The sequence below is a fragment of the Ciconia boyciana genome, chromosome 2, assembly GCF_034638445.1.
Source record: "Ciconia boyciana chromosome 2, ASM3463844v1, whole genome shotgun sequence".
In the NCBI taxonomy this organism is placed as follows: Eukaryota; Metazoa; Chordata; class Aves; order Ciconiiformes; family Ciconiidae; genus Ciconia; species Ciconia boyciana.
In genome coordinates this window covers 102,107,575-102,125,512 of record NC_132935.1, presented here as the reverse complement: position 1 = coordinate 102,125,512, position 17,938 = coordinate 102,107,575, and the positions used below count along the sequence as shown (strand labels likewise).

At 39.0% G+C, this 17,938-nt stretch overlaps 1 long non-coding RNA gene across 7 annotated transcripts in view; it reads right to left on the bottom strand.

Annotated features, from left to right (window-relative positions):
• Nucleotides 1-17,938, bottom strand: part of LOC140648038 (uncharacterized) — a 265,166-nt gene that overhangs the window by 92,226 nt on the left and 155,002 nt on the right. For 6 of the 7 annotated variants that reach the window (XR_012041064.1, XR_012041065.1, XR_012041060.1 and 3 more), the window contains one exon: nucleotides 9,834-9,903. The exons of the other annotated variant lie outside the window; for it this stretch is intronic. This is a non-coding gene — a long non-coding RNA (uncharacterized lncRNA). The remainder of the gene's footprint in view (nucleotides 1-9,833; nucleotides 9,904-17,938) is intronic. 7 annotated transcript variants of the gene reach the window in all.

Genomic DNA, 17,938 nt, shown 5'->3' with positions numbered 1-17,938 from the left:
AACCCTCAGGAATCTTTTTTTTAATGGACAAAAAGATGCTGAAAGCAAAAGGATACAAACAGTTATTAATTAATAACTTAATGTTTTGTTGAATGTATTTTTTTTTCTACTGCTTGAAAGCCAATATAAGAGCATATTAACATAGAAAAGAATGGGAGCAGCTGAATCAAGTTAAGGGATAGTTAAAAGCACTCAGTCATCCTAGATAAGCAGAGTCATTTCTGATTCCCACCCTTTTCTCCTTCAGCACACCAGAGTAGAAGTTGCATGTCCTTCCTCAACAACCATTTAAGATGCACTATCTTTTTATTTGGGGTGGGTGGGAAAGAAATAAGTTACCAATTTATATAAGTTACCAGTGATTTTCTTTGAATCTATGGGACTTTGTCCAGCTGAAAAGTGATTTATAAGTTATACACATTTACACACATTCATAGGTAAAATATAAAACATATTATCTCAAAGCATGCATTGTTCCTGTGGGGCTTAGTCAGTAACCTCCAGCACAGTATGATTCAGGATTATTTATTTTGCCCTACTGCACAAGTGCTAATACTTAACTATGGACCTCTTCCCTTATTTCTATCAATCTAGGTAGCAACCAAACACAAACCTACACCTAGCCAGCCATGAAGTATCAGACACCTACACAGACAGTTTGTGCACATGAACTATAAAACTTGAATTGAGTATTTCATTACAGACAAAAGATGAACATGAGCTGTACTTGCATATTTACAGAAAGTACAGGGCTGAAAGTCAAACACATTTTCTGCACAGACCTAATCCAGAAGAACCCTGCTATATAGATCACATAAAAAGCTTTGTTGCATCTCCTGCTTGCTGGCCCACTGTCTACAGAAACAATTTGAAGGATACTGGTGATGAGGAGAAACTGAAATATCTGAAATGTTAGCACAATATCCCGAAGTGTTACGTAAATACCACAGTAAAATACAGAAGCATAACCATGCCAGTTTCACTTTGGTCATATTTGGCTGTATATATCATTATATTAGAGTCAAGTATGTTCTCGTCTCTCTTCGGACTTTTATAAGACACATCAAAGCAATGAGAAGTGAAGTCCTGGAACAGAGAAGATATGTCATAACAACTACTAGTGCACAAGAAAATAAATTAACTTACTAGAACAAAAATACAACCATTTGAGAAACTGAAGCTAAGAATTCATGGTGGGTTTTTTTTTTTTTTTTTTAGATTAAGAAAACATGCAATAAAACCAAAAATGTCAGGTATGAACAAAATTCTAGACAGCACTCATTAAAAACTAAATATTTTTCATTTACAGGAGCTAAATTTGCCTGCATATTTCCCGTTCTAAGTGTAGGAAATACTACAGTAAAAATAACTACTAGAGCCATGCAGACACCCACATTTTCAACTACACGTGACACTGAAGCTAAATTACATAATTTCATATTTAATTCACATTACATACTGTGTTAATTCTCAAGATAAAGAAAAAAGTGAAGATAAGAATATTTTATAGGAAGATGTCTGTATTGTTTTTGTGTATTTAATACAAGCCTTGTGCTTTCCCCACACTTTGGATTCATGTTTTCTAGCCCCCAACTAAACTAAAAGTAGGAATGTACACAGCTAGGACTACATTCCTTTCTTCCTATTGCCTAAAATCTGGCCCCATTACAGCATGCAAAGCTTGAAGGCAGTGTTTTCAAAATTCCCAAAACATTTTAGCTTTTAAGACCTTCCTTTAGAACCAAGTTCAGAAACATGTGTCTCGCTGGAAGTCAGTGAAGCAGCCTTCAATGACCAAACTTTTTATAAAACATTGGGCCTGGAAGTCTTTAATTGATTTGTCATTTCTGAAAGTTCTACCCCCAGCCTAGAAGTTTTTCTTCTGGTTTATCTTCCTATAAAAACAATCAAAAGGACTGCTTTTATTGAACAAATGTGTCAAAAAGACAATAATAGAAAGTATGGGGGTTTTGGTTGTTTGCTTTATGATAAATTAGTTTGTACTTTTTGTAAATAAAGAGTTCATTTGCATGTTTTGAGTTGTGCCGTGTACCACTTTGGCACCATTTTCAGGCATTATTGTACCAGTGATGATATAGCTGATCAAATACCCTTATTTTGAGTCACCATCCCTGAAGGTATTTAACAGACATATAGATGTGGTGCTTGGGGACATGGTTTAGTGGTGGACTTGGCAGTGCTAGGTTAATGGTTGGACTTGATGGTCTTAAAGGTCTTTTCCAACCTAAACGATTCTATGATTCTAAATACAGACCCTATTGGAGGTAATATATTAATGACAACTCATCATCACGACAATTTAACCTTGTGACAACTTACTGCTATGATAAGAAAGAGAGCTGGTTCTTGCATACCCCTTTCACGATGATTACCTTTCCACCTCAACTGCTGAAGGAGTGAAATGTTGCCTACATGAGATTTAGTGTCATCGTGAGAAATCACAGCTTCACACAAGCAATGAACATAGTATACCAAAATTAGATCAGCAAAATGGTTTGGTGGATACAATATCACATCAGTGAGATCATCACTGAGTTTCTTCTCCTGTATCTTCACATGTGCTTACAACTGAATTCTCTCTGCTCCATTATTTTCTTTTAATTTACCAAAGAGATTGCAAAAAGACAACCCTCCCTCTGGCAGATGGGACGTGTCTCACCTCTCAGTCATGTAATGACATGTGCCCAGTATGGGAGAAAAAGAAAGGAGACTAAGCGAGTGGATTTTTTGAAGTACACTTTCGTTAAAACAACTTTTTATTAAGAGTGCCAGGTGGGGAGATGTTTGGGAGCAGTCCCTTCTAACAGAGGCTGAGCTATATCTGTTCTTTTCAAGCTTCATCACTTTGCTTACGGTTGATACCAAGGCTTTGGAAGACAGATAAAGCTCCAGAAAGCAAAATATCTTCTCCAAAGAAATACGCCTTCATTTCTTCTTTTGATCTTAAGCATTAGCCAAAGTTTAGGGTCTTTGAAAAGTGCTCTGAAAAACCCTGAAATCCCTGTTGACAAGGCTAGAGGCTAGCTTTGTAGACCACTGCGTAAACAATCTCATTTTAAAAATGAACTCTCACACTGCTTCAGAATAATTTCTAGTTTGTTTCTGTTACTGAACAACATAAAAAAAAGAGAAGTGTGATTATATAAGGCACACACAAGAACCTGAAATACAGAAGGCAGGTCAGACCCAAGGCATATCTGTAAATCCTTCCACCAGGATGGAGAGCTCAGGACCCAGCACAACTCAAACCAGGTTTCACAGCACAGCCTCAATCCTTCTACCCCATCCTGCCATAACCGATATTTGTGGCCAGCATACTCTTACCAGGACAGCACAGCTGATTATCGTCCACTACATGCACAATATTTTGAACATGCTAACAACATGCCATTTTGAAGAAAATCGAAGTTTTAATACACTTTCTTAACCTTGTAGAAAACCAATGCTTTTATCTAAACAGATTCTCCAATTACCAAGCGGACCATATATTTTTAGTTACAAAGACCCAGTTTCCAGCAACATGAAACTGTTTGGGCTGAAATTTTCCTTTCCTATAAACATAAACTTCAGTTTTCACAAACAAATGAATTGAATACACACTGTAAAATCCTGGTGGCCTTTCCTTTGGGAAGCTTTAGAACACAGTTGCTTTGGATCAAGAACTGGCAACATGTCAATGAAAGGTGTGTCGGTCATGAACACACCTGCTCTGCCCCCCCTCCCCCCCCACACCTCAGAATTTTCCCAGATCTCTCTACCTGGTAGACAATAAAAATCTGCGTGCACACACCTTGTAAAAATAACTTAAATTTCAATACATAAATTCTCTAAGTTTATGCTGACAGGGCTTCCCTTGCAATTGCAACTAAAAAGCTGCTGTTAGGTTATACAGGATCTCCCTGCTCCTCAATTCGTGAAGTACCACAGAGAACTGCAGGAAAAAATTAATTATTTTGCCCTCATATCAGGGCTGGAACAGCATACAGTTAGTGCAACTTGCTCATATACTGCATAAAGAGAAAACAAAACATCAAATAGCTTGTCAGTTTAAAGAGTGCTTTCTGTTTGAGGGGAGGGAGAGGTGAGAAGGGATGTTTATGTAAATGAGGCAGTAAAACTACAAAGAAAAAAAGACAGAAGCATATAATTAAAATCTGTATCATAATGCCTACATACAACATACCAACTGAGATTACAGGACCAATATTGATTCTAGCATCAAGCTTTTCAATGTTACATTTTACAATTTAATAACATTCTTTTAAAATATGCTTTTCATGTGTAATCGCTATTACAGCACAATGGACCCAAGACGATTTTTCAAACAAAGATGTACTTTTATCAAATAAAAAGTGGAAACTTTCTTTAAACTCTGATCCCAGCTGTTTGATGTGATCCAAGCAGTTGAACGTCTGCAGCCACATAGTTTCATACAAGCTTGCACAAAACCAGAAGTCCTTCTGCATGTTATATGGTACGGTTTATGAGTGCTACATGGCCAGGTGTTAAAGACTGAGATTCACATTTGTGTTTGACCTTAGTAAATTGTCATTTTAAGGTGATGTGTCTGAAGATATTTACTTCTGTATTCAAAAGTAGTATGAAAATAAGGGAAATGGTCCCCTGCCATGGGGAAGGTAATTATTCCCCAAGCATTTTTACCTGTGTTTTGTTTTACCAATAAAATCAGGAGTTTTGACTTGGTAAGAAAGAGGTTTCTTCAGAAAAAGTAAAAGCTGCATCTTTATTAAATCAAAACAGATTCAGACACTTGTCATTCTCCCAAACTGCAGATGATTATGATGCCTAAGACAAGAAGCATAAGCGGGGCTTATAAATTTTTTTTTTTTTTTAAAGGCCCTAGTTGTCTCATATGTCAGACAGGCATGTGTATTATATACATCCAGCAGGGGACAAAGATCAGAAATTGAAAGGAGCTGTTTGTGATTTTGGATGGGATGTGGCACCCAGATGAAAGAGCAAACATTTTTCCCCTTGGTTTAATGCTAGCACTAGATTCCTAAATTAAGCCCAGCAGGAAACAAACATCCACCACAGATTTCAAAAGATATCTCACATCTTTGTATTAAAACGTGTTATTTTAAGAGTCCCAAATGCTGCATGTCTGATTTTTATTAAGTCCAGAACCAACATAGGAAGTGTTATTTGATTTAAAAGAACACAGAAAATATTAGTGGACAATGGGATGTAAATTGCAGGAAGCCAAAAGAAAATTGAGGAGTAGGAGATAATAGGCCTGATGCTATTATCTATAAGAATACTAAGGCCACAGGCTTTGAAAAATTACTTTGATGACCTTGAGAGCTTGCTCAAACTAAAGAACATCAAGTTAGCGGATTGTTGGGGGGGGGGGGGGGGGGGGAAGGAGGAGAGTCTCGATTTTTCTTTTCCAAATGGACTGGGGAGATGTTTCTGATATGCACTTCTGATTTCTTTCTACACCAAAAAGCTACAATGTTGTGTTCCCATGGAGGGCAAAATTAGACATCACCCTGCACATTCTTCACACATTTCATGTGTGATTCTGGCTGAAAAGAACAAGAATTCTAGATCCATATACAAATGCAGTTAAAGTGTCCAACCCTGAAAATTATTTTCTTCTAACACTCCATCTTTCTTTATACAAAATGTAAAAGTACCAGGATAGGATTTTACCCAGCTCAATCACAATACATTGAGCTTTTATTTTGGAGGTTGCAGATATTTTTTTTTTTCCTTCTTCTTTCCCACTGACTTTGATGATGTTTTGGGATTAAAACAAGGAGCAGGCAGTTCCCATGAGATGAAAGACATAACTGCAAAGGACACTTACTTAGAAGATTGAAAAAAAAAAAACCTCTTGGAGTTTGAGATGCTGTTATGTATTTATTTAAAGAAACACTCACTTGAAGGGGCTTAGACTTCAATACTTTAAATAAGTTTCTGTTTTTCTCAACTCTAGTTGGAAATAAAATGTTTTTTTTTTTTAATTGCCAAGCTGATGAAAATTATAACAATACATTCCCAAGTAGGGTAAATGTATTATTACAGACAGAAAAAAAAAGCTCCAAGTTTTTCTATAAACAGTGCCAGTAATAAAACCTAAGTTTCATTCTAATTTATGGACAATTATAATTCCCAGCCACCCTTACTCCAGTGACACCATTTCGAAAATGTTCCCCACATCCCTCCCCCATCAGATAACTCCCAGCTGGGCACAGAGGCAGCCCCTGCCATGGCAAGTCCTGAGCCATGGTTCAAGAGGTTCAGCCAAGCTCTCAGGCCAGAGTAGAGACCTTGTAGGCTCACACGTCTCTCAGAAAGGACTAATTTATCTTCCTCCTCTAGCCAGTCCCTTATTTCATAAACATTTTTAGTGCTTCCACTTCCAGCCCTGCCCAACCCTCCTGTAATTAGCCAAAACAATGAAAGGTTATTGGGTAAAGAGGTGAGGCAGGGGAGGTGGGGAAAAAAAAATACAACACAACACACGCAAAAGTCTTGTTTTCTTTAGGAAGTAGGCTAAAGACGGACCGCAGAAGTACTTTTGACAGCAGGCAGAATTCTGCACGCGTGAATAAGCTTTCTCACACTCTTGGGTCAGCCGAGCAAGAGGAGAAAGGAGACCTTTGGTTTCTGTTCCTGATACTACTTCTGCATGCAGTGCAAGCCAAGCTGATTTATGTTTCCGTTCATGCAGGCCTAAAATACGCACATAGTAGCTTACATTCATCTTTTCACATTGCGGCCAAGATTAATTCAGTAGTTATAATATGCTTTGAGATCCCTGGGTAAAAAACGCAAAGAACTAAAGTGAGTAGTTTCTAACTCAGGCCCTGACTAGCATCAGAAGATAAAGGTGCACGCACTACTTCAGGTACCTAAATTCACTACGTTCTGCCTCTGAGTTTCAGATCGTATCATAAGTTGTTTCCAATACCTCCAAACTTTTTACTCCAACTTTTGAAATCCACCTTTGGCTGTGAGACTGATGAATTATTGGATTCACTATGAACTCAGATTAAAAATTATGCAGGGCCCTAAGAAAATGCTGACAGAAGCAAATATCAGTTAACATGCAAAACTCATCTCTTGTAGAAGGCCAGAGAAACTACACTTAGAGCTCCCTGGATGTATCATGCTTTAGATATAATAATTTGGCCCATCTTTGCAAAAAAGTTCATAATTTACAAGTTTTCTATTTGATACAGAATAGAAAGGATTACATACACTAGACTAAAAAACACAAAAGGTGTGTTTACTGTTCTTTGCCAGCTTTGGAATCTAGGAAAGAAAGTCTCCTCCTTTCATTACATTTCTCAGCTTGCTAATGTACTTAAGGTTCGTATTTCTCCACAATCCTAAAACGCAGATTTATCCTTTTGTATTGGATCCTGTATTTGCTTCCAGTCACTCAGCTATTCTGCAGGGCTTTTCATCAAAATTTGCCCTCATATTCTGAAGTACCAGTATTTTGTTAAATTGTCCCAGACATCTCAAATACAGAATTGCTTTTCAAACATGATTTGGTTTTGTTTTTAAATATAGGTGTGCCATAACTGCTATTTATCATACTTAGTAGTGGTATCATATCACCAAGGGCTATGGCTGTCTCTTGGACATGTTTGTGCTCAGTAGTCTTCCACTTAAATTGTGAAGCCGAAGAGGGGAAAACCATGGGGACAGGAGCCACAAAAGAAGAAAAACGATCTGCTTTTGTGAGTTTTGTGAGGTCTTGTACAACAGTGATTCCCAATTCATGAATTTCACACAAATACACAACATGCTTTAAGTACTTCTACACCTCAGTACATGGTAGTTCCATGGTAGTTCTTTTAAATATGCATACAGCTTACATGAATATTTTTCTAAATAGAAAGGATATCTTAAAACAGAAATAAATAGAATATATTTACAAACTTCATTAGGAATGCCAATAAATTCATAAGGGGTAGTAGTCTCAAGAAAAAGCTATAAAACTCAGTCTGCCCCCAAAGGTGACTGTTACGCATGGCCCAAAGACATTATGGCACAGTTAGAATTCAGTATTTCTGAAAAACTAGACCCTAAGAGACTTTCTCCCAGTTACAGAGTTCTCCCTAAGTGCCTTGATACTGGTTATGATTTCTCGATGAACAGCTTTATGGAAGCACCCAATGGATGTCAGTGACCACTCAAATCACATTTTGTACTCACCACCACTGTAATGACTAACCACATCTTGTTAAACACGTACATTCAAAATCTGGAACAAGATTTTTACTGGAATCTTTTACTGGAACAGAAAGCTGAGCTGACACACACTTTTGCTAAATTAAACCAACAGCTCAGCACCTTGGTGGTTTTTTGATACAAAATTCATCTTTAGGAACTGATAAATAGACTGAAGACTGTTCACTTCAAGAAAAAAAGATGAAGCCCTCAATTTTAAACTATAAATCACCATTCTTCAAAAGCTACTTCAAAAACAGTTAAAAGGTTTAAAAAATAGCAAATGTAAATCACAACTGTTTTCATGGAAATGCTGCTTTATCTTTAATGCTGCACTGTCAATACCTTTATTGTCACTGGAAGCAGTGAAACACAAGAAGTTTGGAATAATTACCTCAGTGCATTCAGTATTTTAAATTGATCAAATTACATGAATTGATTTTTAAAGATTCAGCTTAAGGAAGTAGGGAGGGGATGCCTGGAAAAAAACCCATGAGTTCCATCTGCAGAGTGGAATTGATTGTATGTTATGGATGGCTTATGCTCTAGGACTATAAAAAATTGCAGGTGACTTTGGTTACTAGAGGAGCTATCAGTCAGCCTGAATTATTGACATACTTTTGTGTAGTGTACCTTCAAATATCTCCCTCAGTTTTCTTTTTCACCCTCAAAATGTAAACATTCAGAGCTATCATCCAAAGGAAGGTAACAAGTTTGAACACAGGAACGAGCTATTCCAGTACCTGCAATTCCATCAAAACCAAACTCTTATCTTGCAGCCAGTACACAGGGGAAAGTTTAACTCTCCTCTTCCATTAGCTTCTCTTAAGATCATTTCAAATCAAGATATAAAATCCAAACTAAAAAACTATATCCAGAGACACTTTCACAGTGATCAGAGAGGGTGTTACACCCTTCATTTGATGCTTAAGCACCAACTACCAAAAGGATTCACTGGGTGGTGGGAAACTATTAAAACAGAATTAAAGAAGAGATTAGGATTCACAAATACTATCACATCATTGAAAGGGGAGACCTATAGACTTAAAATCAGGTAATTTAGAAAACCTAACACACTTCATCTTTGTTCCAAAACACACATCATAACTAATACTGAAGGTCACCAGGAGAAAGAAAAAATAAAAGAAAAAAAGAAGCTATTTTACCTTATCATTTCCAATCATACATTAACATATAACCCCTTAAGATATGACCACACTCTTTCCACAGGATCCCATTCCCTTTCAATACTCTGAATGGACAGTGATAATTGAACAAGTGATCATTAGTTATTTGGCCTTACTATTACTATTCAGTGTGAAGTCCCATGTCTTGTTTACTGTGTACTATTCACAGCCTGATTTGAACAATGAATTATTCATTTGCTTGTGGATTTTCCTACAGTGCTCATCGCAACAACATCTGAATGCGTTACAAACATTAAGTGATTCATTTTAACATCATCTTTGTGCAATGAAGTGAATGATATCATTGTATGCACATTACAGAAGGGGGGGCATGACACGGGGATATAAAAGCATCTGTTAATTCCAAGTGCGCAAACAGAGGCTTGCAGGGCCAAGTTTCTTCAAAATACTTACATTTGTCACACCATTTGAGTCAGCTTCAGTAGCGCATGTGGATCATACCCACAGGTCTCAGAGCAGGCCCCTAGAAAATGAGGAGTACAATCAAGATCCCCTGATGACCTAAAACCATTTTGCTTTTAAACTATATTGCACATAAGACATGATGAGACAAAAATATTGACAGCGGAAAGGAAGAAATTCTCAGAACAAGCAGTTATATTGCAGAGATGTAAAAGAAAGTAAATAGCAAAATATCAGATACCACAGCAGAGGCACCAAAGCACAGTAAGGATTTGTGCCGTGCTGCTTTCACAGAACACCACATTTCAGAGAACATTCAAGCCTTTATTGGATGCGGGGAGAAACACAGTGACAAAGGATGAGGAAAAGGCTGAGGTACTTAATGCCTTCTTTGCCTCAGTCTTAGTGGTTAGCAATCTGCTACACCACTTAGACATAGACAAGTCTATGGGGCCAGGTGGGATCCACCCAGATGGGTACTGATGGGAGCTGGTGGAAGTGCTCACCAAGCCCCTTTCAATCCTTTACCAGCAGTCCTGGCTAACCAGGGCGGTCCCAGTTGACTGGAGGTTAGCACATGTGACGCCCACGTACAAGAAGGGCCGGAAGGAGCATCTGGGATCAACTACAGGCCTGTCAGCCTGACCTCGGTGCTGGGGAAGGGTATGGAGCAGATCATCCTGAGTGCCATCACGTGGCGCATACAGGACAACCAGGTGATCAGGCCCAGCCAGCATGGGTTCATGAAAGGCAGGTCTTGCTTGACTAACCTCATCTCCTTCTATGACCAGGTGAACCACTTAGTGGATGAGGGAAAGGCTGTGGATGTTGTCTACCTAGACTTTAGTAAAGCCTTTGACACCATTTCCCACAGCATTCTCCTAGAGAAACTGGCTGCTCATGGCTTGGACAGGTGTACTCTTTGCTGGGTAAAAAACTGGCTGGAGTGGTGGTAAACGGAGTTAAATCCACTTGGCAGTCGGCCACAAGTGGTGTTCCCCAGGGCTCAGTACTGGGGCCAGTTCTGTTTAATATCTTTATCAATGATCTGGATGAGGGGATCAAGTGCACCCTCAGTAAGTTTGCAGATCAACACTCCCAAGTTGTGCGGGAGTGTTGATCTGCTTGAGCGTAGGAAGGCTCTACAGAGGGACCTGGACAGGCTGGATCGATGGGCCAAGGCCAATTGTATGAGGTTCAACAAGGCCAAGTGCAAGGTCCTGCACCTGGGTCACAACAACCCCATGCAACGCTACAGGCTTGGGGAAGAGTGGCTGGAAAGCTGCCTGGCAGAAAAGGACCTGGGGGTGCTGGTCAACAGCCAGCTGAATATGACCTGGCAGTGTGCCCAGGTGGCCAAGAAGGCCAATAGCATACTGGCTTGTATTAGAAATAGTGTGGCCAGCAGAAGGAGGGAAGTGATTGTCTCCCTGTACTTAGCACTGGTGAGGCCACACCTTGAATACTGTGTTCAGTTTTGGGCCCCTCACTACAAGGAAGACATTGAGGTGCTGGAGCGTGTCCAAAGAAGGACAAGAAAGCTGGTGAAGGGTCTAGAGCACAAGCCTTGTGAGGAGCGGCTGAGGGAACTGGGGTTGTTTAGCCTGGAGAAGCGGAGGCTGAGGGGAGACCTTATTGCTCCCTACAACTACCTGAAAGGAGTAACGAGGTAGGAGTCAGTGTCTTTTCCCAAGTAACAAGTGATAGGACAAGAAGAAATGGCCTCAAATTGTGCCAGGGGAGGTTTAGATTGGATATTAGGAAAAAATTCTTCACCGAAAGGGTTGTCAAGCACTGGAACAAGCTGTGCAGGGAAGTGGTTGAGTTGCCATCCCTGGAGGTATTTAAAAGACCTGTAGATGTGGTGCTTATAGACATGGTTTAGTGGTGGACGTGGTAGTGTTAGGTTAATGGTTGGACTCAATGATATTAAGGGTCTTTTCCAACCTAAATGATTCTATGATTTGCTGTCTCCACCACCAGTACACCGCTAAGATTTCTTGGTTTGTGTGTCTCATCTTCCTCGGCTAGGTGAGCTGGTGCAGTGAAAGTAAGAAGTACCACCATGTGTTCGTTTCACACCTCAGACCAAGTGGGAAAGATCTCAGAAAGGGCAGAACACAAAGCAACAGTAGGTGGCTGAAGGGGAGCATGCTCCAGGGACCCTCCTCACCACAGAGAGGGGTGTGTGCCAAGAGAGCATGCCATCAGAGATTAAAAAAGGCTTGGGACTGTGTGTGTTTAAGCAATGGGGACCACCTTTAATCTTTCCCTGTTAGATGTAATTCACTCAAATACATCTGACCTCATTTAAAAATAATTTAAAACCTCTACCTGCTAGTTGTATGTATTTATGCAGTTTCTATTATGACAACTTCTTCCACAGTTTGATCCTTTCCCCAGTGTCTAAACCTGCCAAAATCGTACATACAGACTGTCTGGCATCTTTCTTAGCCACTTATTGGAAGGCTATCCTTACACAGGGTTTGACTTTCTTGACTACAAATGAAAACAGTTCCAAACTGTGTTAAACTTTCCTAAGGGGCAGGCATGGAGACAGAGCTGCTGTGGTGGAAAAAATCCTTTCAGAATTACTGTACTACAAAAATAAAGGGGTTTCTGCTTCCATTCCAATATCCACAGTATTTCCATGAGAAATACAGCTGGATATAGCCTTACCATATGCAGGGCAGCACACATGTTGTGTTCGGCAGCTGTAACCAAACAGGCTGCTCGTTATAGTCCAACACTGATCTACTTTTCGGAAGTGACCCAGAATCTGTTCCCAGTTCTGCAAAAGGTCTCTTACAGACTGTGAACATGTTATTGAAGATGCCTTCCTCCATGCCTTCAAAAATGTGATTCTGTTGCTGCAACCCAATTCAAATTATACAGTAAGGACAAGCAAGTCTGTCCTATACTCAGACTTGCAGCATCTTTCATTCATTGATGCCAGTTTTTCTTCATGGCTTTCCAGGCAGTCTGGGAAAGCCCCCCCTGAATTCAGCAATCCCCTTGTGTTGGTTGCAAACTCAGATGCTCCTCTGGTCTTTGCAGGACTCCCCATACTCATCATTCAGGAAAACGGGGGTTGTCGCTAACAGCGGTGGTACAGTAAAGCTCAGTCTTCCTTTCTCATTCCCAAGGCGCTGCTACACCAGAAACAGGCTGCTTTGGTTTTGTGGCTGTCTGAGGAAGACTCTTGAAACTGCCTGGAGTGTTGGTTATATAGCTGACAGTGCCAGTGGATGTATGTATGAGATAAGCCTGAATCATGGTCTGGCAGGAGGTGTTTTCCCCTGTGGGTAGGCAGAATGCCTAGGAGAAGAGGTTGTAAGGAATTGAGCAGGGAGTCACATAAGCCGGTCTCCTGGCCTTTATTTGTTGTCATTTGCTTGACTCCAGTGCTTCAATTTCTATCAGTCACTGGTTTTAAAGAGGTTGGGTTTAAAATGCTAACTACTGTTGAGCTTACAGGCCAGCCATCAGACTGATGCCAAACCTGCTGGAGAAGAGACTGCGTGGAAGAGAAACTCCCACATGGTCCTTTCTGCTAAGGACTTCAGCTCATGTTCAAGTCTTAATAATTCATATCACTCATAGGAGCTGTGTCTTCGTATATAATGTTCTATCCAGTTTCTTCTCATTGCATATTACACTAAACTAAAAGACACTTTGACTTAAGTAGATCAGAAAAAGAATATTTGCTTGGGGAAATAAACTTATCTCAAAAATTCAGCTCAGCCTGATTTTAATATAACACACAAGTCTGACCCCTCTACAAGCTTCAGGCTTCTTAGGAGACTGTGAGGATATTTCAAACACTATTTGCTTTTTACATTTGACTGTTTCAAAAGCAGAGTAAAATTAGCATGCATTACCTATGAGCAAACTCAGGAAGAAACCCAGGTCTGAGCATCTCCCACCCAGAAGAACAATGTGGAAGCTAAAGCAGCAAAAATTAGTTGAGAGTTTTTATGATAAGACTAAGATCCCAAAGACTAAAGCCTGTGCTTAAGCTTGAGAGAGAAGAAAAAGGTGAAGCAGTCCTCGACTCAGAGTGTAAGCTGGTAACACAAGGGTCACCAGTAGGTAGTTTTAACTGGAACAAAAAAGGGCACAGACAAAAAGCACGTTAGCAAATACAAGTTCCACTGTAGCTGTCTATGAAACACCAACCAGTTTAGTACATTCAGACAAAGTCTGCAGCACAGGCATTTGATACCTATAAGTCATGTAAAAATTGTTCACGTTTGTGCTGAAATATGCATTTGGTGTTACTTCATGGCCACCTGCATCACATTTGTACACAAAAGAAGATTGCTTAAAAGAAGTCAAGTATCTGGTATGCTGGGATAATTCATAATTTTGTAAATACTGAGGATAGTTCATTGTTCTACTATGCACTGGTATTCAGCATTAAAAAATCATTTTCTAACATAGTCTTACCCTGACAATAGCATTCATCCCATTTAAAACATTATATATATTCCCCCCCCCCCTTGAATATGAGTTCTATATGCCTATGTTGTTTAGGCTATGGTTTATGTTATACCATCATATAACACAAATCAGCTTGTGTTTAGTGGGATTGTATCTTTTCTTTGTATCTACTTCAATTAAAATCTGTATTTGAAAAAAACATTAGAATATTTATTTTCTACTTTTCCATTTAAACTGATCCATAAGAAAACAATTTCTATACTGGGCTATTAATTGAAAAAAGTTATAGGCAGTTAAAATATTGTAAGTAATATCTGATGATTTTTTATAAACTACTTGGAAAACTCTTACATAATATTATGTAAATATATATCTTAATAATGCTTAAGTTTGAACACAACACTTGTGAAGCTGTGTTTTAACATGGAGCATAGGTCCCATGGCTATTAGAGATTGGGTGCTACAGAAACTTTACTCTTCCCCTCTTCAGATGCTAGATCACTCTAATGGCTCCCTCAGACTGGGTTCAAGGAGCAACACCAACATGCTATAGGAACGGCTGCAAAATTTGATACCTTGCTTTGTAGCCTATTTCCCTCAGGCCAAACTGCAGAGCTTTCACATGAAGTAGGGAAGGGAATAAAAAGGAGACTTTTAGAAGTATGTCTGCCTTGCACAATAAATAAAATTAATTGCCTCACAATAAGAGAAAAACACCTCCCTGTCCCGTCACAAGTTGCAAGACTGTGGCCCTACTGTGTAAACCCCTGGAGGAAGAACCTTTTGGTTATTGTGAATGTGTAGTAACACTGCTAATCAATGAACATTCAAGCCACACCAACAAAATAGGAATGAGATTGGTCTGAAAATCTTGCATTTTTTTAAAAACACATTTATGCATTTTTTTAATCTTGTCTCTCCTGAAGCTTCAAAAGAAAATTCAATCTCATTGTCAACCTTTTTTCCTCCCCTCTCCCTAAAACTGGAAGTGCTCAAAAGACACTTTGCTTTTTGTAACAAGGAGTAACAAGATTTCACAGAATTCTTCTTCTCCAGGAGCAAAGATCACAAATATCACCCAATCTCTAGATACTCCAGTCCTAGACTGAAGCTGTATTAAGCGCTTCTGCAAAATACTCACTTCATATTTTAAATTAAATGTTTAAAAAAGCCAGCCAGTGACTGATTAGAAAGAAGCTGGAAATATGCCAGGTACTCTATTCAAAACACCTTGAATCAAACTGCACTACTGTCTATATTTGGAAACCATAAAAAAGTTGCAAAACTAAAACCATATACATGCAAAATATACTTTCAGCCTTCATTGTTTTCAAAGGAAACAAGTATAGATAAACTACAAGGATAACATATGGTTTGGATATGAATGTGGTTTACATCTGTTACTGGTTAATTAGTTCAGACTTTACCCACAGTGGAGTTTCGAAGATGCAGGGACACAAGTTAAATAAATGAGCCCTATTTTAGAATGCTGAAGAGACCTAAAAATCCCAAACCCCAACTGCTAGGTCTTTCAGCCCTGTAGAAGCACCTTTCTTGGTTGGAGCACTTCTCAGTGGATTAGGCACGAACAACACGGTCAGGGGAGCTGGGTCCTTACCCTGGCTCTCATCAGTTTGCTCTTATCTCAAGTCAGTCACCTACATGCAGAGTCTCTGTTCTGTCACCAGGAAAACATGCTTGATGGCACAGACTTAAGTAACTCATATAATCAAAGCCAGGAGACAAGACTAACTCTGTATTTCTTGACCTAGCTTTTATTTACTTCCAGTAGTCACAATGAGCTTCATGTACACACCTTTCAAAATCAGCAAACAGAATTTTCCCAAAGTAGTCTCCCCACTTTTCAGTTTAATGTAAAATAGTGTTTTCTTATTTCAAAAAAATGAGTTCATCTATTTTATCATCATTATGAAGGTGAAAACAGTAAAACTGTTAAAGCAAACTTTCAAAACAGTTGTGTGCCCTAACTTTGGCTACTTCTTTTTATTTTAGCTAAGAAGTTAAAGCTACATTAATGCATATTCAGAAAAGGACATGCTTGCTACCTAGTCACAGGATTAGCCTGTGTTAAGGATTGTTATAAGGCCATAATTGTGCATCTCCAGAACTTAATTTTCCATTTTCAGCATATGTAAAATAGCTATAAAATAGCAGTAAGACAGAATCAAAGTGATGTATCATTATGATCACCTGTGATGCAGGCATCTCCTTAAATCTCATTCATACACGTCTCAATTTTAAAAAGAAAAAGGGAAGTAAATTATAAGATACTTCATAGTGACAGCTGACTTTTTTTAAAAAAATTATCTTGGGGTTCTTCAGAGATGCTAATTTTGAAGCATTCTATTTAACCCTAAGACAATCTTCTCTCAGCTATGTCAGTTTGTATTGATCATTGCTGAAAAAACAGATGGGAAAAACACAAGTTCCCAATACTTGCAACAGCATTCCGGAGAGCTGACTATAGGACGCTACATTCTACTGATCTCTTTATACAACAGTATCACATCTACATTTCAGAATTGTATCAGGGAGTAACTGTAGAGGGTTTCAGAAAAAAAAAACAAAACAAAACCCAACAGCAAAAATTGAGTCAGTCAAGAATGATTGATTCTATTCCCAGTTTTTCCATAGCCTTAACACGTGCATTTTTGAAAGATGTTTTAGCTCCATTTCTTATTTTATTTGCTTTCAATTTCTTCCTTTTTTTTCTTCTTTTTTTTTATTTTTTAAATACTTGCTGTTTTAGATTAGTGATTCATATTGACATCAACACTCTCCCCTTTTAAGGAGGAAGCTACTTTCCTCCCACAACTTTCCTTCATGAAGTCCCCCAGTTGAGTTATGAAATCCTGTTAAAGTAGAAGGTCATTTAAATAAGACATAAATCAATAGAAAAAAGATCAGCTTCTTTCCTGCACAGGTGTCACTTCTATTTATTTTGAGTGCAAAAGCCAGCAATCACAAGTTCAGAATATTTATATTGCAACCCAATCCTCATGGTCTGTTGACAACTGATATTTCTTTGTTAAATAGAGCAAAAACCCTTAGGGACCCATCAGATCTTGACAGTTTTACAGGACTCCTAGCAAGATTTTCCAGCAATAGGACGCTACCAGGCCTTGTAGTCTTGTGTTCCTCAATGCAAGCTGATGAGAACTCATCTTTGTGCTATACTTCCGTGCTACTCTCTGAGCCTCATGAGGTCAGATAATTCTGAGCACTCTGGTCTCCAAGAGATCTCCAGGCACACCTGGACCACCTATAAAAGGGAAAGATTTGAGTGCAGATGAAAACAGCCACTTACCAACTTAGCCATAAGGATGCCATGTTGCACCTCAGCCAAGGAGAAGCATTACCTACCACTAACTTCCAATATAACACTCAGTAAGCGAGCACACTCCTACCAGACTATTTTGCTGTGTTCATAGATTATGAAGGCTCAACAGTGTTAGCAATAGGGAGTTACAGGCACAGTGGACAAATTAATTGGGGAAAAACCACCCAAACTTACATGTCTCCCAGGACTGAGCAGGTATGACAAGGCACAGAGTCGCAGATGTGCCTGCCGCACTGTAATACACTGTTAGATATGCAGCCTGATGAGCAAGAAGAGGGGAGGAACATGAAGT